This window comes from Bubalus bubalis, chromosome 1 (assembly GCF_019923935.1).
Source record: "Bubalus bubalis isolate 160015118507 breed Murrah chromosome 1, NDDB_SH_1, whole genome shotgun sequence".
In the NCBI taxonomy this organism is placed as follows: domain Eukaryota; kingdom Metazoa; phylum Chordata; class Mammalia; order Artiodactyla; family Bovidae; genus Bubalus; species Bubalus bubalis.
Genome location: NC_059157.1, coordinates 64,357,654 through 64,385,006, shown reverse-complemented (window position 1 = coordinate 64,385,006; position 27,353 = coordinate 64,357,654). Strand labels below are relative to the sequence as shown.

The following is a 27,353-nucleotide window of genomic DNA, read 5'->3' as shown; positions in this document are numbered from 1 at the left end:
TATAATTAAAAAGACTGCCAATTCTAAGTATGGGTGAAAATACAGAACAATTGGAATTCTCAGATGTTATTAATGAAAATTAAATTGGTGCAACTATTTCAAAAAATTGGCAACATCTATTATACAGCTAAGTGTGTAAGCCTATGAATTAGTAATACTATTTCTAGGTGTATATCAATAGAAATGTATATAGTATGTGCACCAAAAGGTATGTATATGAATGTTCTTATCTACTTGTTCACAATAGTCCTGTAAACTGGGCACAGCCAAAATGTTAATCAGCAATAGAGTGGATGAATAAATTGGGATGTCGTCATGCAATTAAAATTTACAAGACAGTGCCTTTGAATAAGCTACTGCCATGTGCAAAACTGTAGAATGAATGTAACGTATATGATTTTGAGGGAAGGAATCCAAGCACAAATGCAGTGTGTGATTCCATTGAAGTTCAAAAACTGCGAAAGCTAGTGGCTAGTGTTGGAAGTCAGGATAGTAGTTTATTTTTGAGGGTATAATTAGTCACTCAGTCATGTCTGACTTTTTGTGATCCTATGGACTGTAGGTGGTTTGCAGGTATAGGTGGGATATACAGTACCTGGTCTAGTTATGTTTTACTTCCTGATCTGTTTTTGTCACAAGGTTATATGTTTGTTTGCTTGTTTTTTTTGGTAAAAATTCATCAAGCTGTACCTTCACGCTTTTTTTGCTTTTGTTTGCTCTTCTGTATGTAAGTTATGCATCAATTAAAGTTCCTTTAAAAAGCTGAACTCATAGAAACAGGGTAGAATGGTGGTTGTCAGGCGTTGGGGGTTTGGGGGAACTGGGGAGATGTTGTCTAAGGCTAAAAACTTGAAACTAGTAGATAGGACTTCTTTGGTGGTCCAGTGGTTAAGGATCCACCTTCCAATGCAGGGGATGCAGGTTTGATCCCTGGTTGGGGAACTAAGATCCCATGTGCCACAGGAGCTACAAGAGAAGCCTGTGCACTGCAACAAAAAAGCACATGCCCCGTAACAAAGACCCAGCACAGCCAAAAAAAAAAAAACAACAAACTAGTAGATAAATAAGTCCTGGAGATCTATTGCACAGCACAGTGATTATAGTCAATACTATATTATAAACTTACAAAATTGCTAAGAGACTAGACCTGAAATACTCTCACCATAATAGTTATGTGATGTGGTGGAGCTGTTAACTAATGCTATGATGGTAATCATAATGCAGTATCTAAAGGTATCAAATCAACACATTGTATATCCTAATTATCTCTCAAGAAAAGAGACAGAGTTTCAAGAGGGCATGAATGCATTTATTTCAGGATAAAATTTGGAGGTTTTTAGAAACAGGTTTTTTTTTTTTTTTTTCTTTCTCACATTTTTTCCCCCTCAGTATTCCACAGTCTTTACCATTTCAGGCAGTGGCATCCGTTAGCTAAGAGGAAGAACAGATCTAGAAAAAGAAGTCAGTTGACTATTTGAAACCCATAGCAGATAAGGCTCTTAAAAATCCTGTTTTATTCTTTTCATCTTTATTGAGGTAGTTGAAAACCTAAATTTTCATTGAAAAGCCTAATTCTTGAGCCAGAAAAGTTTTTATGGATCTCTCCAAAGCAGGATTATCATCATCAGTAAATTCTATTTACTCTTTGTCAGAGCCAGAAGAAATAATATATAACATTTGTTCACAAATAAGAGAGAAGGTTCAGGCCCGATTCCTCTGACATACAGAGAAGTTCTTTGAACACTTTTGGCAGACGAGTGGAGCTTTAGAATTGAGATGAGGGAGCAAGAGAGTTAAGAGCTGGTGTGGATTTCTAAGAAAGGGTTGAGACACCCTTTCAAGTTTTAGATGTTGATGGGAGTAGTGTTGGGGGAATTGTAGGAATGTCAAACCTACCCATGAATCTAAGAGCAGAGGGGGCCCATATCTTGCTTTCCTGGGAGTAGTGTGGGGTTGCTACAATGGTCAGAGAGAAGTCTCATGCCCACTGGAGTACATAGGGCAGGGATTAGTGAGATGTTGGGCTGAACGGGCTTAAGGGTAGACTGAAAGAGTTCAGAAAGCACATGCAGTATGATGTGGAAAAAGCCACAAAGGCCCTTGGTTTTCTGAGGCAGATTAGGGAGCACAAAGTGCTAAGCGATGACAGACCCAAGGCATTGTGAGTTAAGTGAGTTGATATATGTAGAAGACTTAGTTTTTAGCAGCTGTGGAAGCACAGAGGACAGCATTGGTGGGGTCAGTCAAGATGAGGTCAGTTTCAACAGAGGTCTCTAAGGATAAAGGATGATTATGGAAAAGTTACCTTATGCCTCATTCTCCCAAGGCTAGGGTACTGTGTAGTCATCACAGGATCCTGAATTATCCTCAAGTGGAAGGAAGACAGTTTGGAGAATCCTGAGGGGGATCTTGTAGCGGTTGGCTGGTTGAATTGGAGTATTTAACTCAAGAGATGTCATGCACCTTGCTTTTCCAAGATTCAGTTTTCTACTTCTAAGTACATTTGTGACTTTAGAACAAAGTTCATTTTCAGAGCCCTAAAAGATGTTACATCTCTGTACATTTGAAATCTTGACTGTATGGAACTCATGCTTGTTTTCACACTTACAAAAGCATACTCTGGCTGTCATGTGAAGAGTGGACTAGGGGAAGGCAGGAAGTAATTCAGGAAGATAATTTAAAAAGATGTCATCCTAGTCCAAGTGAGGATTCATTTGCAGACTTGGCCTTTGGTGATGGCTTTGGGGTGAAGAGAAGTGGATGTGATTCAAGATATGTTTTGAAGATGGAATTGGAAGCATTTAGTTGGTGATTGGATATGAGAAGTAGTGGAGACCAAGGTATCAAAGAAAGCTCCTAGGTTTCTGTCTGTGAGATAGCATACTGCAGGAATAGTGGGTCTCAAGTTCAGTTTTGAATATATTAAGTAGTTTTGTTGTTTAGATTCTTCTGCGACTTCATAGACTGTAGATTGCCAGGCTCCTCTGTCTGCAGGATTTCCCAGGCAAGAATACTGGAGTGGGTTGCCATTTTCTTCTCCAGGGGATCTTTTTGACCCAGAGATCAAACCTGCATCTCCTGCATTGTCAGGCAGATTCTTTGCCACTGAGCCACTAGGGAAACCCATTAAGTAATGAGTTATCTATAAAATAAATATATAGTGATATTGCATAAGTTGTAGGCATGTGGATCTGTATTAAGAAAAGAAGCTCTCAGCCAGAAATATGAACTCTCAGCATGAACTCGTTCTCATGTGAATCCATGCAGGATGCAAAGCTCCAGTGGGTGCCATTCCCCTTCAGCTTCTGGCCCTGTGTGAGAATGGAGGGTGGAATTGAAAGAGTGCCTGGAATATTTTCCTGAGGAAATCCCATGTAGAATTGTCAGGTCAAGATGGAAAAGGAACCAAGAGAAGACAATGAGAAGAATGTTCTAGGAGTGGCTGTTGTTCCATCGCCAAGTCATGTCTGACTCTCCGAAACCCCACGGACTGCAGCAATCCAGGCTTCCCTGTTCCTCACCATCTCCTGGCGTTTTCCCAAGTTCATGTCTATTGAATCGGTGATGCTGTCCAACCATCTCATCCTCTGATGCCCTCTTCTCCTTCTTGAAGCCTTCAATCTTTCCCAGCATCAGGGTCTTTTCCAATGACTCAGCTGTTAGCATCAGGTGGCCAAAGTATTGGAGCTTCAGCATCAGTCCTTCCAAAGAGTATTCAGGGTCGATTTCCTTTAAGATCGACTGGTTGATCTCTTTGCAGTCCAAGGGACTCTCAAGAATTTTCTCCAGCACCACAGCTGGAAAGTGTCAATTCTTCAGCGCTTTACCTTCTTCATGGTCCAGCTTTTACGTCCATACATGACAACTGGAAAGACCAGAGCCTAGACTATATGGACCTTTGTTGGCAAAGTGACGTCTTTGCTTTTGAACACACTGTCTAGGTTTGTCACAGCTTTCCTGCCAAGAAACAATTGTCTTTCTAATTTCATGGCTGCCATCACCATCTGTGGTGATTATAGAGCCCAAGAAGAGAAAATCTGTCACTGCCTCTGCCTTTCCCCCTTCTATTTGCCAAAAGGTGACGGGACCAGATGCCATGATCTTAGTTTTTTGAATGCTGAATTTTAAGCTGGCTTTTTCACTTTTCTCCTTTACCCTCATCAAGAGGCTCTTTAGTTCTTCTTCACTTTCTGCCATTAGAGTGGTATCATCTGAATATCTGAGGTTGTTGATATTTCTCCTGGCAATCTTGATTCCAGTTTATAACTCATCCAGCCCAGCACTACTATAGGTCAAGGAACACGAGGGTTTTAAGAGGATGATATGGCCAGATGTCATCTGAGAGCTTGGGTAACAGGACTGGAAATTGTTCTTCAGATTTCTTGGCATGGAGGCGATCTGGATGTCAGTGAGATGGTTTTGGTGGAGTGACGAGCGCAGTGAGCAGAGGAGTGGATGGGAGATAAACAAAGATGGCAAGGGTAGAACTAAATGAAATTTTGTTTTCAGTAGGAGAAGGGAAATAGGATGACGTGAGAGGCAGATGAGACCTAATGCCCTAGAGAGCCAGAAGTTCCTTTGAAAAACTCCTATTTTGAAAGGTAAGCATTCTCCTTCCTGCTCTTACCCCCATTCTCTGATTAGCTCCAAATAGCACAGAATTATTGGCAGTGGTACAGCTGAGTGACTTTCACACATATTCAGTGGTATATGCTTGTATATCATGAGGAACTGCTGAGGCTCTTCAGTTTGGCTTTCAGGGCAAGTACAAGAGAAATAAAGAGCCCAGAGCAAACATACTCATTACAAGAGCAGCACTCCTTTCAGCTGCATACATCACCTTCTCCCTGCCTCGGAAGGGCAAGGATTTTGCAGGAGACTAAAGGTCAACTTATAAGAAAAAAAAGTCAGAACTTTGGGACACTTAACTCACCTCTTTAGGGCAGGGTCCATGTTTTATTTGACTTCATATACCCCCAGTTGTGGACTTCTCAGGTGGCTCAGTGGTAAAGAATCCTCCTGCAATGCAGGAGACATGGGTTCGACCCCTGGGTTGAAGCAGTGCAGAAGGAACTGATAACCCACTCAGGTATTCTTTCTTGGGAAATCCCACGGACAGAGAGCCTGAAGGGCTACAGTCCATGGGGTCTCAAAGAGTCAGACACGACTGAACGTGCATGTGTGCACGCGGATACACACACAAACACACACACACACACACCTGGGTGTAGTGGCAGGACGTGGAAATCCCTGTGTTGTTGGAATGAATAATCAATATAGTTTCCCGTGGGAAAATTATGCAAGAACTAGTGCTACCACTACCTCCCCTCCAAAAGGCTCCTCAGAATGGTTACCCTACACGGTGCCACAGATGGGAGCCCTTCAGACCAGGCTGTAATTAGGCCTTTGTGAAGCCATAATCAGAATCAGCACTCCTTGTCAAAGCTTCCCCAACTCTATAGATTCTTGTATTCTTACTCTCTGCCCTCTAATCTCTCAGGAGTGAGTGGGGAGGGGTTTTAACCTCAAGTTATACATTAAAATACCTTTGGTTCAGCCTATTATTGGATAATAAAGTTGGCATTGTTTTTCAGGAGCTGTGTCCAAATGTCATTCCTGTAATATGACCAGTCAACTGTATGCTGACATGTTTTTGAGCCCTTTGGAACACAAATGCTTGCCCTGAAATTTCTCTTTATTACAAAATGCATTCTGAATAGACAGTATGGGGTTTTTCCTCCAGGTTCATGCCCTCATCTAGACATACTAGCTCTGTGTGTGTGTCTATGTGTCTACTCCTCTGTAAATCGTGCTTTATGCTAACCTTCTCTTATTTGCAGATCACCCTGTTTTCAGCAGAAGAAGTGAACTCACTCGAACCCCTCTGCAGATACATAGGGGAGTCTGCCATGGATGTTACCTGCCAGGTTCTCTGGCTTATTGCTGGCATGTTCTCACTGCCACTCCAGAGTTACTTCTCAACCCACCTTTAGTAGAATTTCTTCAACCCAAGCACTGGTGGGAGATGGCAGCCTAACTCATGCTCAGTATCCTTGACATATCTTTCAGCAAGAAACACATCTTTCTGAATATCTTGATGGGGCAAATATTACCTGGGAATACTTTGTCACTTAAAAATATTAAAAAGAATTAGGCATTAACAATATTTCAGACTCCATGTAAGGTACTGGTGTTGTGTTCCATATAGATCTTACAGGAGCTGGTCATTTCTGTTTGTCTCTCTTTATGTTTCCATCTTCTCTCTTGTCCCCTCTTATATTTCCAAATTGGCCTGTGGTGGTTTATAACAAGCAGAGGCAATAAACTAATAGGAAATGAGAAAGAGAGAGTCATGAGTAGAGGAGACATCAATAGGAACAGGAAGAAGATCCTAAACATCCGGGCCATGTGGCTGTTAGATTTGCTCTGACATTTGGCTTTGGGTTTGCTGGTAATCAACTGGAATTCCATCACCTCCACTAGCTTTGTTCGTAGTGATGCTTTCTAAGGCCCACTTGACTTCACATTCCAGGATGTCTGGCTCTAGGTCAGTGATCACACCATTATGATTATCTGGGTCATGAAGATCTTTTTTGTACAGTTCTTCTGTGTATTCTTGCCATCTCTTCTTAATATCTTCTGCTTCTGTTAGGTCCGCACCATTTCTGTCCTTTATCGAGCTCATCTTTGCATGAAATGTTCCTTTGGTATCTCTGATTTTCTTGAAGAGATCTCTAGTCTTTCCCATTCTGTTGTTTTCCTCTATTTCTTTGCATTGATCGCTGAAGAAGGCTTTCTTATCTCTCCTTGCTATTCTTTGGAACTCTGAATTCAGATGTTTATATCTTTCCTTTTCTCCTTTGCTTTTTGCTTCTCTTCTTTTCACAGCTATTTGTAAGGCCTCCCCAGACAGCCATTTTGCTTTTTTGCATTTCTTTTCTATGGGAATGGTCTTGATCCCTGTCTCCTGTACAATGTCATGTACCTCATTCCATAGTTCATGAGGCACTCTATCTATCAGATCTAGGCCTTTAAATCTATTTCTCACTTCCACTGTATAATCATAAGGACTTTGATTTGGGTCATACCTGAATGGTCTAGTGGATTTCCCTACCTTCTTCAATTTAAGTCTGAATTTGGCAATAAGGAGTTCATGGTCTGAGCCATAGTCAGCTCCTGGTCTTGTTTTTGCTGACTGTATAGAGCTTCTCCATCTTTGGCTGCAAAGAATATAATCAATCTGATTTTGGTGTTGACCATCTGGTGATGTCCATGTGTAGAGTCTTCTCTTGTGTTGTTGGAAGAGGGAGTTTGTTATGACCAGTGCATTTTCTTGGCAAAACTCTATTAGCCTTTGCCCTGCTTCATTCCGTATTCCAAGGCCAAATTTGCCTGTTACTCCAGGTGTTTCTTGACTTCCTACTTTTGCATTCCAGTCCCCTATAATGAAAAGGACATCTTTTTTGGGTGTTAGTTCTAAAAGGTCTTGGAGGTCTTCGTAGAACCATTCAACTTCAGCTTCTTCAGCGTTACTGGTTGGGGCATAGACTTGGATTACTGTGATATTGAATGGTTTGCCTTGGAAACGAACAGAGATCATTCTGTTATTTTGAGATTGCATCCAAGTACTGCATTTTGGACTCGTTTGTTGACCATGATGGCCACTCCATTTCTTCTGAGGGATTCCTGCCCACAGTAGTAGATATAATGGTCATCTGAGTTAAATTCACCCATTCCAGTCAATATGCCAGCAAATTTGGAAAACTCAGCAGTGGCCACAGGACTGGAAGAGGTCAGTTTTCATTCCAATCCCAAAGAGAGGCAATGCCAAAGAGTGCTCAAACTACTGCACAATTGTACTCATCTCACACGCTAGTAAAGTAATGCTCAAAATTCTCCAAGCCAGGCTTCAGCAATATGTGAACGGTGATCTTCCTGATGTTCAAGCTGGTTTTAGAAAAGGCAGAGGAACCAGAGATCAAATTGCCAACATCTGCTGGATCATGGAAAAAGCAAGAGAGTTCCAGAAAAACATCTATTTCTGCTTTATTGACTATGCCAAAGCCTTTGACTGTGTGAATCACAATAAACTGTGGAAAATTCTGAAAGAGATGGGAATACCAGAACCCCTGATCTGCCTCTTGAGAAATTCGTATGCAGGTCAGGAAGCAACAGTTAGAACTGGACATGAAACAACAGACTGGTTCCAAATAGGAAAAGGAGTTCGTCAAGGCTGTATATTGTCACCCTGTTTATTTAACTTATATGCAGAGTACATCATGAGACATGTTGGACTGGAAGAAACACAAGCTGGAATCAAGATTGCTGGGAGGAATATCAATAACCTAAGATATGTAGATGACACCACCCTTATGACAGAAAGTGAAAAGGAACTCAAAAGCCTCTTGATGAAAGTGAAAGTGGAGAGTGAAAAAGTTGGCTTTAAGCTCAACATTCAGAAAACTAAGATCATGGCATCTGGTCCCACCACTTCATGGGAAATAGATGGGGAAACAGTGGAAACAGTAGCTGACTTTATTTGGGGGGGGCTCCAAAATCACTGCAGATGGTGACTGCAGCCATGAAATGAAAAGACGCTTACTCCTTGGAGGGAAAGTTATGACCAACCTAGATAGCATATTCAAAAGTAGAGACATTACTTTGCCAACAAAGGGTCATCTAATCATGGCTATGGTTTTTCCTGTGGTCGTGTATGGATGTGAGAGTTGGACTGTGAAGAAGGCTGAGCGCCGAAGAATTGATGCTTTTGAACTGTGGTGTTGGAGAAGACTCTTGAGAGTCCCTTGGTCTGCAAGGAGATCCAACCAGTCCATCCTGAAGGAGATCAGCCCTGGGATTTTTTTGGGAGGAATGATACTAAAGCTGAAACTCCAGTACTTTGGCCACCTCATGCGAAGAGTTGATTGATTGGAAAAGACTCTGATGGTGGGAGGGATTGGGGGCAGGAGGAGAAGGGGACGACAGAGGATGAGATGGCTGGATGGCATCACTGACTCGATGGACGTGAGTCTGAGTGAACTCCGGGAGTTGGTGATGGACAGGGAGGCCTGGCGTTCTGCAATTCATGGGGTCGCAAAGAGTCGGACACGACTGAGCGACTGATCTGATCTGATCTGATGTGATCTTGCTGGTAATCAAAGCAAATAGAAAGACCCAAGAGCCTTTTTTGGGAAGGAGGAAGTATCTCAGTTTCTTAGGGAAGGCAGAATTGTTTTTAGCACTAAGTTCTGAAAAACTTTTTCAATGTGGTGCTTTATATAAAGGACACCAAATGAGGCAGTAGACAATGCCTTAAATTGCTATGACTGTCTCTTATCTTACCTTTAGATAATAGTGATGTTATCTTAAAATACACCCTAAGGGAAATGATTCTCAAAGGACTGACCACTCATCGCCAACAAAATGAAAGCTGTGTATACCAAATGAATTGTATCCAGCAGATGCTTGCATCCAAGGAAAAGGGTTGAATACACTCAGTCTCTCCTTGGGAAGAGTCCATACTCACTGTCAGCATTCTCTTCATCATCTGAGCACTGCTTTTTGGCCCCAAGCTTTTTTGTTTAATTTTTGGTGTCTTGCATTCAGCCAGCTGTTTTTATTAACCCTCATAGCTGCCAGAAGAATCTCAATGTCAGATGAGTTTTGGAATTGCTGAATTTTAAAAAGTTTAAGTTTCTTTTTTTTCCCTATTTGTAGCTCTTTCTACAGCTTGTCGTATGCTAATATATATTGTGACTCAATATGAAAGAAAAATAATATTTAGTGCTTTTTGACCTTATTTGAGCATGGAATTCCTTTCTCATGCATCAAACACCTGTTGGGGAATGCTGCTGAAAGCTATTCTTTGATAATGTCTCAACATTAGTCCTCACAGTGTACTGGCACTTTGACAAAGGTTTAATCATGGTCAATAAATCTTTGAAATTAAAGGCTGTGAATTTTCAGTAGAGCATCCTGGATGCTCTGGCAAGTAGATGAAGCATGTCTGGGCAAGTGGGCCTTCCTAGAATCCCTTAGATCCTATGTATCTATGAAACTTGTATCTATGTATCTATGAAACTTGTATCTATGTACCATGTATCTATGAAACTTGTGCCCACAATCTTGGCCATGGAATAAAAGTGCATCTTTTCCTAAGAAATCAAGATAACTATTTAAAAAATTTTTTTTTCTTTAAAATTTTTTCTTTTCTCCCTTTGCCCTATTGTCTACTTAAATTTTTTTTTTCCCTTCCTCCCATTTGCTCTCATTCTCTACCTTCAGCCTTACCTTTGAATTCATCTGAAAGATATAACAATAAAAACACAGTTGAGTGGAGAAGATCAAGATGGCAGAGTAGGAGGATGTGGAGTTCACCTCCCCCCACTGAACACATCAAAAATACATCTGCATGTGGAGCAATCCTCACTGCAGACAAACTGAAGACTGTCGGGAAGACTCTTATACAACCAGCTCTGAAGATACATCCACACGGAATTATGTAGGAAGGGAAGAAAGCATCTGTGCCCCTGGGAGGAGTGGGATAACACAAGCTTGGAGATCCTCCCTGAAGAGTGAGTGGTTTGAACCACATACTGATTGCCCCAGCCCTGGGGTCCAGTTCCTGGAGGATGAGTCCCCTTTGCTAGTTTGAAAACCAGTGGGAATGATAGTGATGCTGTAAGAAAACTAGACTCTGCTCGTGAAGAGCATGCACATACATGCTAACATTTCAAACAAGGCAGAAGAAGTATTATACGGAAAAAACTTTTATATTTTATTACAAGATAATCACTAAAGGGATGTTGCCTATAAAGCTTAATTTATACATAATGGCTCATTTCTGGGAAACCTGCCTCTCAGGTAATGAGCATTACGCTAAAATACTGTTGTTTAGCTCACAAGAAACATCCTGGCCAGGCCCTCCTGTGAATGACTGAGGGAGGAAAAATGAACACATTCCCTCCAGAACCTCATTGGAACTAGGAAATGCTTGACTTTGCTCTCTCCCCTTTTAGTATAAAAGAAGCCTGCATTCTAACTCAGGCAAGATATTTCTTTGAGGCACAAGCCCACCTTTTTTCAGTTTGCTGGATTTTCAAATAAAGTTGCTATTCCTTGCTCCAACAGCTTATATGTTGATTTATTGGCTTGTTGTGTGCTAAGCATTACAAGCTTGAACTCATGAAGAAAAATGGGAAAAACAAATACATGGGGGCTAAGCCACATGCTGCTTAAAAACCAGGATGTCAAAGTGGAAATCAGAAAATACTTGAGACAAATGAAAATAAAAACATAACTTTCCAAAATTTATGGGACACAGCAAAAGCATATGTAAAAGGGAAGTTTATAAAAAACAGGCCTACCTCAAGCAACAAGAAAAAAACTCAGATAAACAACCTAACCATCAAGTAAAGAAATTAGAAAAAGAAAAACAATCAAGAACCAAATTCAGCAGAAAGAAGGAAATAATAAAGATTAGTTCAGTCACTCAGTCGTGTCCGACTCTTTGCGACCCTCTGAACTGCAGCACGCCCGGCCTCCCTGTCCATCACCAGCTCCCGGAGTCTGCCCAAACCCATGTCCATTGAGTCGGTGATGCCATCCAGCCATCTTATCCTCTGTCGTCCCCTTCTCCTCCTGCCCTCAATCTTTACCAGCATCAGGGTCTTTTCAAATGAGTCAGCTCCTAGTATCAGGTGGACAAAGTATTGGAGTTTCAGCTTCAATATCAGTCCTTCTGAACATCCAGGACTGATCTCCTTTAGGATAGACTGGTTGGATCTCCTTGCAGTCCAAGTGACTCTCAAGAGTCTTCTCCAACACCACAGTTCAAAAACATCAATTCTTCCGCACTCAGCTTTCTTTATAGTCCAACTCTCACATCCATATGTGACTACTGGAAAAACTATAGGTTTGACTAGACGGACCTTTGTTGACAAAGTAATGTCTCTGCTTTTTAATATGCTGTCTAGGTTGGTTATAAGTTTCCTTCCAAGGAGCAAGCGTCTTTAATTTCATGGCTGCAGTCACCATCTGCAGTGATTTTGGAGCTCCCCCAAATAAAGTCAGCTACTGTTTCCACTGTTTCTCCATCTATTTGCCATGAAGTGATGGGACCAGATGCCATGATCTTAGTTTTCTGAATGTTGAGCTTTAAGCCAACTTTTTCACTCTCCTCCTTCACTTTCATCAAGAGGCTCTTTAGTTCTTCTTCACTTTCTGCCATAAAGGTGGTGTCATCTGCATATCTGAGGTTATTGATATTTCTCCCAGCAATCTTGATTCCAGCTTGAGCTTCCTCCAGCCCAGCGTTTCTCATGATGTATTCTGCATATAAGTTAAATAAGCAGGGTGACAATATACAGCCTTGATATATTCCTTTTCCTATTTGAAACCAGTCTGTTGTTCCATGTCCAGTTCTAGCTGTTGCTTCCTGACCTGCATACAGGTTTCTCAAGAGGCAGGTCAGGTGTTCTGATATTCCCATCTCTTTCAGAATTTTCCACAGTTTGTTGTGATCCACACAGTCAAAGGCTTTGGCATAGTCAATAAAGCAGGAATAGATGTTTTTCGGGAACTCTCTTGCTTTTTCAATGATCCAGCAGATGTTGGCAATTTGATCTCTGGTTTCTGTGCCTTTTCTAAAACCAGCTTGAACATCTGGAAGTTCACAGTTCACATACTGTTGAAGCCTGGCTTGGAGAATTTTTTTTTTTAAATATAAATTTATTTATTTTAATTGGAGGTTAATTACTTTACAATATTGTATTGGTTTTGCCATACTTCAACATGAATCCGCCACAGGTATACACGTGTTCCCCATCCTGAATCCCCCTTCCTCTTCCCTTCCCGTACCATCCCTCTGGGTCATCCCAGTGCACCAGCCCCAAGCATCCAGTATTATGCATCGAACCTGGACTGGCGATTCGTTTCATATATGATATTATACATGTTTCAATGCCATTCTCCCAAATCATCCCACCCTCTCCCTCTCCCACAGAGTCCAAAAGACTGTTCTATACATCTGTGTCTCTTTTGCTGTCTCGCATACAGGGTTATCATTACCATCTTTCTAAATTCTTTATATATGTGTTAGTATACTGTATTGGTGTTTTTCTTTCTGGCTTAATTCACTCTGTATAATAGGCTCCAGTTTCATCCACCTCATTAGAACTTATTCAAATGTATTCTTTTTAATGGCTGAGAAATACTCCATTGTGTATATGTACCACAGCTTTCTTATCCATTTATCTGCTGATGGACATCTAGGTTGCTTCCATGTCCTGGCTATTATAAACAGTGCTGCGATGAACACTGGGGTACACGTGTCTCTTTCAATTCTGGTTTCCTCAGTGTGTATACCCAGCAGTGGGATTGCTGGGTCATATGGCAGTTCTATTTCCAGTTTTTTAAGGAATCTCCACACTGTTCTCCATAGTGGCTGTACTAGTTTGCATTCCCACCAACAGTGTAAGAGGCTTCCCTTTTCTCCACACCCTCTCCAGCATTTATTGCTTGTAGACTTTTGGATCACTGGCTTGGAGAATTTTGAGCATTACTTTACTAATGTGAGATGAGTGCAATTGTGTAGTAGTTTGAGCATTCTTTGGCATTGCCTTTCTTTGGGATTGGAATGAAAACTGACCTTTTCCAGTCCTGTAGCCACTGCTGAGATTTCCAAATTTGCTGACATATTGAGTGTAGCACTTTCACAACATCATCTTTTAGGATTTGAAATAGCTCAACTGGAATTCCATCACTTCTACTAGCTTTGTTCATGGTGATCCTTCCTAAGGCCCACTTGACTTCACATTCCAGGATCAGGGAGGAAATAAATAATTTAGAGACCAAAAGAAAAATAAGAAAGATCCATGAAAGCAAAAGCTGTTTTTTTTTAATAAATTGATAAGTCTTTAGCCAGGTCTCATCAAGAATAGAGGACCCAAATAAAATAAGAAATGAAAGAGAAGAAATAACCAATATCACAGAGGTAGAAAAAATAGAAGGGGATACTACAAACAGTTATATGCCCCAAATTGGACAACCTAGAAGATGATTTATGAACCTAGGAACATAAATCATCAAAGATTGAATTGGGAAGAAATAGACAAAATGAACAGGCTAATCACTAATACTGAAATTTAATTTATTAAAAAATAATTCTCAGCAATTGAAAGTCCAGGATTGGAGTGCTTCCCAGGGGAATTCTACCAAACATATAAAGAGAAGAGCTATCCTCCTCAAATGATCCCAAAAAACTGAAGAGGAGAAATACTCTCAAATTCATTCTACAAAGCCACTATTACCCTGATACCAAAACGAGACAAAGATACCACAAAAAAGGCAAGCTACAAGCCAGTATCTCTAATGAGTATAGAGGAAAAAATTTTCAACAAAGTATTAGAAAATTGAATTCAACATTATACAGAAAAGTGTCGTACATCATGATCAAGTGGGACTTATTCTAGGGATACAAGGATGGTTCAATATCCACAAGTCAATTAATGTAATACACCACATTGGCAAAAAGATGGATAAACATCACCTGATAATTTCAATAGGTGGAGAAAAAAGCATTTGACAAAATTCAACATCCATTCATGGTAAAAATTCTCACTGAAGTTGGTTTAGAGAGAATATATCTCAACATAATAAAGGCCATTTATGAAAAACCCACAGTTGACATTATGCTCCATAGTGTAAACTGAAAGATTTTCCTCCAAAATAAAGACAAGGTTATACACTCTCACCACTTCTTTTTAAATTAGCACAAGAAGTCCTAGCTATAGTAGACAAGAAAAAGAAGTAAAAGGTATCCAAATTGGAAGGGAAGAGGTAAAACTGTCACTATTTTCAGATGACATGATGCTGTCTATATAGAGAACGCTATAACCCCAAAGCTATTAGAACTAATAAATAAATTCAGCCAGCCTGCAGGATATAAAATTAATATACAGAAATCTACTGTTTCTATACATTGATAATTAAATATCATGAAGAGAAACTTAAAAAAAAAAGCATAAAAAATACCTTGGAATAAACTTAACCAAAGTGATGAGAGACCAATACATTGAAAGCTATAAAACATAGATAAAGAAAATTGAAGATAACTCAAAACAGTGGAAAGATACCCCATGCTCTTGGCTTGGAAGAAATAACATTGTTAAAATGGCCATACTATCCAAAATAATCTACAGATTTAATGCAATTACTATCAAAATAGCCCTCAGATAAGCTCATGCACCTACAGTCATTTAATCTATGTCAAAGGAGGCGAGAATATGTGGTGGAAAAAAGCAGTCTCTTCAACAAGTAGTGCTAGGAAGTGGATAGTTACATATAAAACAATGAGATAAGAACGTTTTCTCACACTGTGCACAAAGATAAACTCGAAACATCTTTTTTAAAATTAATAACTCTCAGCTGTGCTGGGTCTTTGTTGCTGCATGCTGGTTTTCTCCAGTTCAGAGAGCAGGGGCTACTCTCTGTCTGTCGTGCACGGGCTTCTTGTGGCTGTGGCTTCTCTTACTGTGGAGCATGGACCATAGAGCGAGTGGGTTTCAGTAGTTGCGACTTGCGGGCCCTAGAGCACACTCAGTAGTTGCGGTGCATGGTCTTTGCTGCCCTGCAGCATGTGGAATCTTCCAGGACCAGGGATCAAACTCCTGTTTCCTGCAGGTTAATTCTTAACCACTGGACCACTAGGGAAGTCCTCAAAATGGTTTAAAGACCTAAATGCAAGACCTAAAACCATAAAACTAAAAGAGAACATAGGTGAAACACTCTCTGACATAAATTGGAGCAGTATCTTGTTGGATTTGTCTTCAAAGATGAAAGAAATAAAAGTAAATATAAACAAACGGGACCTAGTTAAGCTTAAAAGTTTTTACATTGAAAAGGAAGTAATAGATAAGATGAAAGGATAAACTCTGGAATTGCAGAAAATATTTGAAATGATGTGGCCAATGAGGATTTAATATCCAAAGTATACAGACAGCTGAAACTCAAGGAAAAAAAAAAAGCCCAAACAATCCAAATGAAAAAATGGCAGAAGAGTTGAGTAGATATTTTCCCAATGAAGACATACAGATGGCTAACAGGCACATGAAAGGATGTTCAATATCACTAATTAAATTCAAATCAAAGCTTCAATGAGGTATGACCTCACACCTGTCAAAATGGCTATCATCAAAAAAGTCTGCAAATATTAATAACAAATGTTGGAAATGATGTGAAGACAAGAATGCTCATACTCTGTTGGTGGGAATGTATATTGGTGTAGCTACTATGGAAAACAGTATGGAGATTCTTTAAAGAACTAAAAATAGAACTACTATCAGTTCAGTTCAGTCGCTCAGTCATGTCTGACTCTTTGCAAACCCCTGGACTGCAGCACACTAGGCCTCCCTGTCCATCGCCAACTCCCAGAGTTTATTCAAACTCATGTCCGTTGAGTTGGTGATGCCATCCAACCGTCTCATCCTCTGTCATCTCCTTCTCCTCCCACCTTCAATCTTTCCCAGCATCAGGGTCTTTTCAAATGAGTCAGTTCTTTGCATCAGGTGGCCACAGTACTGGAGTTTCAGCTTCAGCATCAGTTTTTCCAATGAACATTCAGGACTGATCTCCTTTAGGATGGACTGGTTGGATCTCCTTGCAGTCCAAGGGACTCTCAAAAATATATGATCTAGCAATTCCATGCCTAAGTATATATCCAAAGAAAATGAAATCACTTAAAAAAGATATGTGTATTCTAATGTTCATAACAGCATTATTTACAGCCAATATATGGAGTCATCCTAAGTTTTTATCAAAAGATGAATGAAGAATATGTGTCGTATGTGTATGTATGTGCATGCATGCTCAGTCGCTCAGTCATGTCCAACTCTTTGCGACCCCATGGACTGCAGCCTGTCAGGCTTTTTTGTTCATGGAGTTTTCCAAGCAAGAAGACTAGAGTGGATTGTCATTTCCTGCTCCAGGGGATCTTCCCGACTCAGGGATCAAATCCATGTCTCTTGCTTCTCCTGCATTGGTAGGTGGATTCTTTATCACTGTGCTACCTGGGAAGCCAATCTGTATGTAGAGATACACACAGTGGAATTCTCAGCCATAAGAAAGAATGAAATTTTGCCATTTGCACCAATGTAGATGGGCCTGGAAAATATTATGCCTAGTAAAGTAAGTCATACAGAGGAAGATAAATACTGTATGTTATCACTTGTATGTGGTATCTGAAGAATAAATAAATAAATAGAACAGAACAGAGGCAGATTCACATAGATTGAGACCAAACTAGTGGTTACCAGTAGGGGAGAAGGAAGGAGGGAGGGGCAAGATGAGGTAAGGAATTAAGAGATACAAACTACTATGTATAAATTAAATAAGCTATAAGAATATATTATTGTACAGCCCAGGGAATGTAGCAAATGTTTTATTATAAGTTTAAATGAAGTGTAATATATAAAAGTATTGAATCACTATGTTGTAAACCTGAAACTAATATTATAAATCAACTATACTTCCATAATAAAAACCATTAAAACCAAATAGGGAATATTTATGTCCACACAAAACCCTCCTGTACTCAAATGTTTATGACAGCTTTATTCATAATTGCTAAAATTTTGAAGCAACCAAGATGTCTTTTGTAGATGAAAGGATACGCTGTGGACTATTATTCAGGAATAAAAAGAAATGAGCTATTAAGCTATCAAAAGACAGAGGAATCTTAAATACATAGTGTTCCCTAAGTGGAAGCTCTAATATTTTGGCTACCTGTTGTGAAGAGCCAACTCACTGGAAAAGACCCTGATGCTGGGAAAGATTGAGGGCAGGAGAAGGGGACGACAGAGGATGAGATAGATAGCATCACCAACTCAATTGACATGAATTTGAGCAAACTCCAGAAGATAGTGGAGGACAGAGGAGTCTGGTGTGCTTCAGCCCATTGGGGCACAAAGAGTTGGACATGACTTAGTGACTGAACAACAAGTAAAAGAAGTCAATCTGAAAAGGCTGCGAACTTTATGATTTCAACTATATGACATTCTGGAAAAGGTAAAAATATGGAGATGACAAAAAGATGAGTAGTTGCCAGGAGTAAAGAGGGGGGAGGAGGGATGAATAGACAGAACACAGAGGAGTTTTAGGTCAGTGAATACTCTGTGATACTATAAGGGTGGATGCATGTCATTATACATTTGTCCAAACCCATAGAATGTATAGAGCAAGAGTGAATCCTAACATAAACTATGGACTTCTTTGACAATGATGTGTCATTGTAGATTCATCAGTTATAACAAATGTATCGCTCTGATGGGGCATGTTGATAGTGGGAGAGGCTGTGCATGTGGTGTGGAGGGGATGGGGGATATGGAAACTAAATTTTCTGCTTAGTTCTGCTCTGCACTGAAAACATCTCTTAAAAAGTCTATTTCAAAAAGGATATTGAAAAAAATTCTGTTGAGGTCATTAAAAGTATAACTTGTTTGTCAACTACCACTTAAAGAAATTGTGCAGAATAATCTTTGAGCAAGAATTACAAAGGATATATAAGATGATGGCTCTAAAATACCTATTCAGTTCAGTTCAGTTCAGTTCAGTCATTCAGTCCTGTCCGACCTTTGTGACCCCATGGACTGCAGCATGCCAGGCTTCCCTGTCCATCACCAACTCCTGGAGCTTGCTCAAACTCATGTCTATTGAGTTGGTGATGCCATTACTGTCAATACTGACACAGAATTATTATGACAACATTTTTTAATAGTTGTTACAAATACTTTTCAGAAGACAACAGTGAATTAGTGACATCTAGCACCTCCATTGTTTTCAAAACTGGAAATCCCTAGAGATCTTGAGACTGGATAGAATGAAAACAGATCTCACTTTTTACATCTTAGACATATATTTGTGACCATCTGGAGTCTATTCTCTGAATTGAGGACAAGAACAATAGCCTCACAAATTTATCTTTGAACTGTCACTTTTTATTTTTGGTGGCTGAACAATACTACAGTTTTTTCCCCTCCATTACACTGAATATACTATTAAATATTTTCTCTTTAAAAATAGTCTTAACAACTTGAAACAAAGGTAGTTTCTATCGTCTAGGCTATAACATTAATAGCCAGAGAATAGAATTCTGTCTGAAGATTTCTTTTCTCTATTATCCTCTGTTTAACCCTTTCACTCTTCTGTGTTTGACTTCCTGTTTTTTTTTTTTTTTCACCTGTAGGGGACTCTCCCCAATGCATGATGAACTCATATTCATCCTCTAGAACCCGAAATAGTTTTCTTCTCCAGGAAGACTTTTCTTCTCCTCCTCCTAGCTTCCATATGTATTTTATCATTCTCTTCTTTGTGCTAACTTTGTGCTTATATTTAGTTCTATTTTCCCATTTATCATACCATGTTCTTACAAAATTGTTCCTCATAAAGAGCTGTGAACTACATCTTACTCACTTCTGCCTTTTGGGGTTAAAGTTTGCACTGCCATACAAATCTGCACTAAATAACTTGCTTTTTAAAAATTTGCTGTAATTAATCTTATCTAGCTCTGGATACCCCAGTTCTGCTGCTAGTGGGAGGATGAGTGTGGTAGAAAACAGTTATGTTGCCTGTTAGAAGTAACTCAGCCTCTTCTGGTTTAACAAAAGTTTCTTTGTGATTGCTTTAGTCTTTGTGATTCATCTTTAGGGCAAATGGTAGAATGAAATATTCCTTCAGTTCAGAATTTAAACTCCCAATCAGGATTCTTTCTCCCCGCCTCTCCTAAGATCTTCTCTTTTCCTCCTTCTCCCCAGGATAGCATGTTTGTTCTGAGAGAAAACTGAATTGTTCAATGCACTGTGGAGAGAGCCTTCTGGTGTTTGGCTTCCTTATTTGTTCTTGTTGGTCTCTATTGAGGAGTAATTCTCCAGTTCAATGCCTGGTTTTGTTTGGATGGTGTCCACTAAGGTATAAGTATCCTACCTAGTCTACTTGGGTTTCCTGCTGGGACCTCTCTTAAAGTCTGTAGTTCCTTCCATTTGTGTGGTGTTCCAGAGTTCTGTGTTCTATGGCTCATTCTCCCAGTACCAGATCCTTCAGCTCTCTCAACGTCAGAGCTCCCAGCTCTTCATCTTGGGCTGCTGGAACCTCACAATCTCCATATAACAAGTTTTGGTCATGAGGGATAGGAATGCTCACTTCCATCTGCTCATGTTTCATCTTCAGTAGTTGAGAAAGGCTGTTCTAGAATGATAGGAAAATTTCAAGACATCACTGCTTCAACCTGTCTGATCCCAGCAAAGACTGACCACTTAGAAAATTATTGTCATAATACAGCTAGAAGAATCAAGAAGCATGGAATAGATTTTTGTCATTCTTGGTCATGCAAAGGGGCCTTCTTTCAGTTATTGAGTTTTGCTAGAAAACTGGTTATGTCAGATTGGAGAGTTGATCTACTAAAGCATAAATTGAAGAAAGTTGATAGGTTTTCAGCTATAGATACTTCAGTGACTCTGACACTGTTTGGGATTGATATCTTGATTAAAGAGATATCATTAACTTTTGCAGAATAATTTTTTAGTTTCCCACAAAAACTGTTCTTAAGGTTGGCAAATAGAATTGCTTACCTGTCATTGCCCAATCCTTGGAGAAATAACTGGATGCTACATAAGTCTTTGTATCTCTTCCACTAAAATATTGTGCTCCCTGTGACAGAATAGAATCTGGTGGATAGTGGGTAGCATGTGAAAGCAGAGAATAATATCCATTACTTTCAGAGATCATTTTGCTTGGCTCACTTGCTTTCCCCTCTTCTGCAGAAAACCTCTACAATTTTCTGAGAAGCTATGAATATAAAAATTATAACCTAAGAATTCTCAGCAGGTCAAATTATTTGCTGAAACCTTAAAACCAGCAGGTGTTTTGGGAAAATGTGGCATCAAAAGCCATTTTCTCTCAGCTGAAGCAGTCTTTCACATGGAGGTATAAAATGGAATCAAGATTGATACAGGAAAAATGCTGAAGCAGTCTGTTATTTTTCTCTCTCATGGCTGTGCTTGAGTTTTGTTTTTTTGCTCATTTTTAAAGTCATTTTAAATTTTTTTATTTTTTGAACAATCAACCCTTATTTACTCTTTAGTTCTTTCGACTTATCTGTGCGTCTGCTTAGTTGCTCAGTTACTCAGTCGTGTCCAACTCTTTGCAACCCCATGGACTGTAGCCTGCCAGGCTCCTCTGTCCATGGGATTTTCCAGGCAAGAATGCTGGAGTGGATAGCCATTCCCTTTTCCAGGGGCTCTTCCCAACCCAGGGATTGAACCCAGACCACCTACATTGCAGGCAGATTCTTTATTATCTGATTCTTTATTATCTATTCTTTATTATCTTTATTATCCCCTTAATCACCTGTAAACAAATGAAAACACATTTGTTATAAAATTAATCAGGAATTACTCCCTTTCTAAAGTTCCATAGGAATTATCATTCAAATTAGAACTTAATCATGTATCATCTTGTCATTGTTTACCACTATTGTGTTTGTCTTATATCTGTCTTATATCTTTCACAAATGTTTTGTGTATTTGGATGTGATGGTTATTTCTCTGTGTTAACTTGGTTTGATCATGCCCAGACATTTGGCTAGTATTACTCCGGGTTGTCTGGATGAGATTACATTTGAATCAGTAGACTTGCTAAGGTGACTGGGCCTCCGCCAAGTAAGACTGAACTAGAATAACATGGTGGAGTAAGAGAGAGCTCCTGCCTGACAGCTTTGAACTGGGACACTGGTCCTTTCCTGCTTTCAGACACAAATTGAAATATTGACTTTTCCTGGTTCTGAATGCTGCCTCGTTTCAGGCTGGAACTTACACCATCTGCTGACCACAGATTTTGGGAGTTTTAGCCTGCATAGTCATCCGAGCCAGTTTCTTAGATAGGTCTCCTTATATATGCATGCACCTGTGCTAAATCACTCCAGTGGTGTCTAACTTTTTGTAACCCTGTGGAGCCCACCAGGCTCCTCTGTCCATGGGATTCTACAGGCAAGAATATTTTAGTGGGTTGCTGTGCCCTCCTCCAGGAGATCTTCCTAACCCAGGGATCGAACCCTCATCTTTGACGTCTCCAGCATTGACAGGCAGGCTCTTTACCACTAGTGCCATCTGAAAAGCCCCTCTTACTATGTACATGTATCATATTGCCAACATCTGTTGGATCATCAAAAAAGCAAGAGAGTTCCAGAAAAACATCTACTTCTGCTTTATTGACCATGCCAAAGCCTTTGACTATGTGGATCACAACAAACTGTGGAAAACTCTTAAAGAGATGGAAATACCAGACCACCTGACCTGCCTCCTGAGAAATCTGTTTGCAGGTCAAGAAGCAACAATTAGAACTGGACATGGAACAACAGACTGGTTCCAAATTGGGAAAAGAGTACATCAAGGCTGTATATTATCACCATGCTTATTTAACTTATATGCAGAGCACATCAGGAGAAATGCTGGGCTGGATGCAGTACAAACTGGAATCAAGATTTCTGGGAAAAATATCAATAACCTCAGCTATGCAGATGACACTACCCTTATGGCAGAAAAGTGAAGAAGAACTAAAGAACCTATTGATGAAAGTGAAAGAGGAGAGTGAAAAAGTTGGCTTAAAACTCAACATTCAGAAAACATCTGGTCCCATCACTTCATGGCAAATAGATGGGGAAACAGTGGCAAACTTTATTTTTTTGTGTTCAAGAATCACTGCAGATGGTGACTGTAGCCACGAAATTAAAAGATGCTTGCTCCTTGGAAGAAAAGTTATGACCAACCTGGACAGCATATTAAAAAGCAGAGACATTACTTTGCCAACAGAGGTCCCTCTAGTCAAAGCTATGGTTTTTCCAGTAGTCATGTATGGATGTGAGAGTTGGACTATAAAGAAAGCTGAGCACCAAAGAACTGATGCTTTTGAACTATGGTGTTGGAGGAGACTCTTGAGAGTCCCTTGGGATGCAAGGAGATCCAACCAATGGATCCTAAAGGAAATGAGTCCCTTATATTCATCGGAGGGACTGATGCTGAAGCTGAAGCTCCAATACTTTGGCCGCTTGATGTGAAGAACTGACTCATTTGAAAAGACCCTGATGCTGGGAAAGATTGAAGGAAGGAGGAGAAGGGGACAACAGAGGATGAGATGGCTGGATCACTGACTCAATGGACATGAGTTTGAGTAAACTCCGGGAGTTGGTGATGGACAGGGAGGCCTGGCATGCTGCAGTCCATGGGGTCGCAAAGAGTCAGACATGACTGAGTGTCTGAACTGAACTGAACTGATTGACTCTGTTTCTTTGGACAACTCTGACCATCACAGTGGATCACATCTGATAGTAGCACACCATGATTGTGTTAGAAACTTAAAATAGACTTTTAAAAGCAGAGGAACCGTTGATCAAAGTGACTCAAAACTTAACTCTGAGACAAAATTCTGACTGCACATTTGCTTAATTCTTGAATCCATGTACTATTGCGTTTGTCAGTTTTGACAACAGTGAAAATAAAGCCAGTGAGAAATTCAGTATTGATCTTGATTAGGTGGTATCAAAGGAGCTAAATTTCTTTATTTGAATTACAAATTGTAATTATAGCTCATTATATAATGTGATTCTCATCATGAAATATATTATTTAAAGGGTAATTTAAACTCATTTACCGTAGTCAAGGGGCTTCCCAGGTGGTGCTGGTGGTAAAGAACCTGCTGGCCATTGCAGGAGACTTAAGAGATGCAGATTTGATCCCTGGGTCAGAAGATCCCCTGGAGTAGGAAAGGGCAACCCACTCCAGTATATTTGCCTGGAAAATCCTGTGGACAGAGGAACCTGGCAGGCTACAGTCCATAGGGTTGCAAAGAGTCGGAAAGACTGAAGCGACTTAGCATGCACCATAGTCAAAACCTGTGTATATCTTTTGAAAAATTCATGATATTGTAAATTTAAATAACTAATAAATAGAAACCTCAATTAAATAGGTTTGGGAGACCAGAATGAGGAGCTCCTGTGACAATAGTAGAGCTCAACAGGAAGGAGAAAGACTTCTCCTTTTTCCTGACAAGAACTTAGCCAATGAAAATCTATGGGTTATTTAAGAATCCTCCTGCCAATGTAAAAGACATGTCGACCCCTGGGTCAGGTAGATCCCCTGGAGTAGGAAATGGCAACTCACTCCAGTATTCTTACCTGGAAAATTCCATGGACAAAGGAGCCTGGTGGGCTACAGTTCATGGGGTCACAAAGAGTCAGACATGAGTGAGCACACACACATACGACACAGTCAGAAAGTAATTTTCTTCCATGCAACTTCACTAGATTGCCCATAGAAATTCTGAAAATTATAACACATGCTAATGTTGCCCATCTGATACTGAACATGACAGAGTTAAATACTCTTGCTAGATTGCCCATAGAAATATTGAAAAATTATAGCACATTCTAATGTTGCTCATCTGATACTGAGCATGATGGAGTTAAATATCCTTTATCTGAAACTTCTGGGTTGAAAGTTGATCCTATTTCAGGGCCAGTAAGTGTGGTATCCCTGTTACTTCCCTGGAGGGGATGTCTTCAACTCTGCTCTCATTAAGTAGCTTTTCTTCCTCTTCGTATGTGAAGAAAATAGAGCCCTCTCATCACCTGAACATGGAGTATACCTGAAGTGGGTGCTCCCCAGGGGACACGGACTGCTTAAAACAGAAACAAGTGGCAGAAGGAAGGCCCTATGTCTGTATAAGGGAGAGCAGTGAAAATACCCACATTAACAGTGTAACTGTTAAGAGCAGATACTAAATGGAACGCTGAGCAAGCTCATGAGCAGACAGTAAGTGGCAATTCTGCTAGAAGTAAGTTACTTGTGGTGCACACCTGTACAACCACCAACAGTGTGTGGCTCTCAACCAAAGGGATGTAGAAATTGGATAAGCAGGAGACAAGAGGACTTGGACCTGGATTGAACCCCATTAGCAGTGATTCTTTTGATCATCCTTGACTGAGGATTTTCTTCCAAGACATGTTGAGAAAAATACTGGAAATTAATTTTAGAATTCTTTGTATGCCATTTGTTATTTGTATTCAGTATATCATTATGATTATATTAGTATTATTAGTAGTAAACTATATAGTAAAATGTCATTTAAAAAATTTTACAGCGTGGATCCTTTCCATCTAAATTAACATTTTTATCATCACAAAGTTCTTGAGTTAAAGCTTGTTTCATATGTTGTTGTAGATGACTGGACTAGGAAGACACTGCCAAAACATCTGTCTGCACTGGGGGCCCAGAAGAGGAAAACCTAGAAATCAGTCCTTCCTCCAGATTGCATTTCTAGCCTGGGATCCTAGACCATACCCATGTTTTCTAGAGATCACCAAGGTCTTCCTGAGGCATTTAAGAGGGGAAAAGTGAACGTAATTAGAAAGAATGTCTTTTGCACTTTATTCAAAGAGATCACTTATTAAGTGTGACTTGATCATTTATTAAGTGTGACTTGTCTCAATCACTTATTAAGTGTGACTATTCCTTGTTTCGGGGCTTCTCAGGTGGTATTAGTGGTAAAGAACCCACCTGCCAATGCAGGAGACCTGAGATCAGGTTTGATCCCTGGGTTGGGAAGATGCCCTGCAGAAGGAAATGGCAACCCACTCCAGTATTCTTGCCTAATAAATTCCATGGGGGGGCTACAGTCTGTAGGATTGCAAAGAGTCAGACATGACCAAATGACTAAGCATACACTCAGTCCTTGTTTAAGAATATGCTGGAGGAGAACTCGTACATTCCCTATTCCCAACTAAGATCTGTGCATGCTAAGGAGATACCCCTCTTACCCAATACCAGAAATGGAAGCAAATCAAGTGATATATTTATTCATCCCTTTTTATGGGCCCAACACTGGACTAGGTGTAAGGTATACAAAATAGAGATCACCTATATTTTCCTGAATCTTGAATAAATTATTCTAACACAGAGAAAGAATTGTCACAGTCTAAAATACTTCATATTAGCTAGAGAGGCAATAAGAGACAATTTGAAAGAAATGAATGTGAGCTGGAACAGAGATTTCATGAAAGAGACACAATTGGAAATTTCCTGGAAGGAGAAGGCTGTGGGAGAGGGGGATGGACAGGCAGATGGGAGGAGTAAATTCTCCACAATGAGAAACCCATCCCAGGCTTGTGCATCATCCCTGAGCTTCCTTTTAGCTTTCACAGGCATCATGGCCCTGTATTTCTATTGTTAATACTGTGGTGCACGTATAGAATAACATCTGTGGCTGTTTCTTAAAACTCAGTTCTTAAAACTTAAAACTCAGTTTATGATATTAAGTTCCCTCCAGTTTCAGCTCTACTCCACCATCTTGACTGTTTGTCCTCCATGGGGAGAAAGGGTCTGAGAGAGAAACATGGTTTTGATCTCAAGATTTGTTTTCTGATTGCAAGGTAATTTTCTGTGCTTGCTTTTCTCAGAAGGGATCATTTCTTCTCTCTGCTTTTTTTTTTTTTCAGTTGTGCCCCCAACTCTCTGCAAAATAAGATACTGATTTCAGCAGATGCTAGTATTCCCCCACACCTGTATTATCTTCTTCCTGACCCCATAGGCGACCCACATTTTCTAGACTCCCCTGCAGGTATTTGTTGCCAGGTGAGTGTTCTGGGCAATGACAAGTGAGCAGGAATGATGGGACCATTTCAAGACTGGTACACAGAGAAACTTCCATGTGCATTCCTCTTTTATTACCTGGCTGATTGGAAAGGACTCTTGGGGACCAAAAGAGGATTGGGTCTCTGATGGAAAGGGTCCTGGTCCCTGACTCTTGGGCATAGGTAGAAGCCCCCTGCCCCTGCCACCATTCATTCTGGACTGTGATGAGATGTGAGCTAGAAAGAGTCCTGGTGAGTTGATTTCTCAAAGCAATGTTACTATCACTTTAAGGCATGTGAGTGAATTTCTTACAAAGGAGCATAGCTAAATCTGATTAACTTAAAAAAATGTTTTCATTTTGGAACTAATTTCAAGAAATAACGGTTATAAGAACAGCACAAAGAACAGCTGTATGCCCTTCTCGCTGGTTCACCTACATTTTGTTCCATTTCCTTTGTCTCTTGCTCTTTCTTTACATATATGTGGATTGTTCATTTTTTTTTCTAAACCCAGTCTCCTCTTAAGAATGATATTCTCCCAAATAACCATAGCATAGTCATCAAACTAAAGACAAAAGCAAAATAACCCTAGCCTCTATTCAGTTCACTGGCTATGTTCCAGTATATGAATTGACCACTGTCCTTCATAGCAGTTTTTTTTCCCCTGTCTGGTACAGTG

At 40.0% G+C, this 27,353-nt stretch overlaps 1 long non-coding RNA gene across 2 annotated transcripts in view; it reads left to right on the top strand.

Moving 5' to 3' along the window:
* The first annotated feature begins 4,176 nt into the window (after positions 1 to 4,176).
* The window catches only part of LOC102403347, a 177,857-nt gene continuing 154,680 nt past the window's right edge, over positions 4,177 to 27,353 (top strand). For both annotated transcript variants that reach the window (XR_006549902.2, XR_006640861.1), the window contains exon 1: positions 4,177 to 4,601. This is a non-coding gene — a long non-coding RNA (uncharacterized LOC102403347). The remainder of the gene's footprint in view (positions 4,602 to 27,353) is intronic.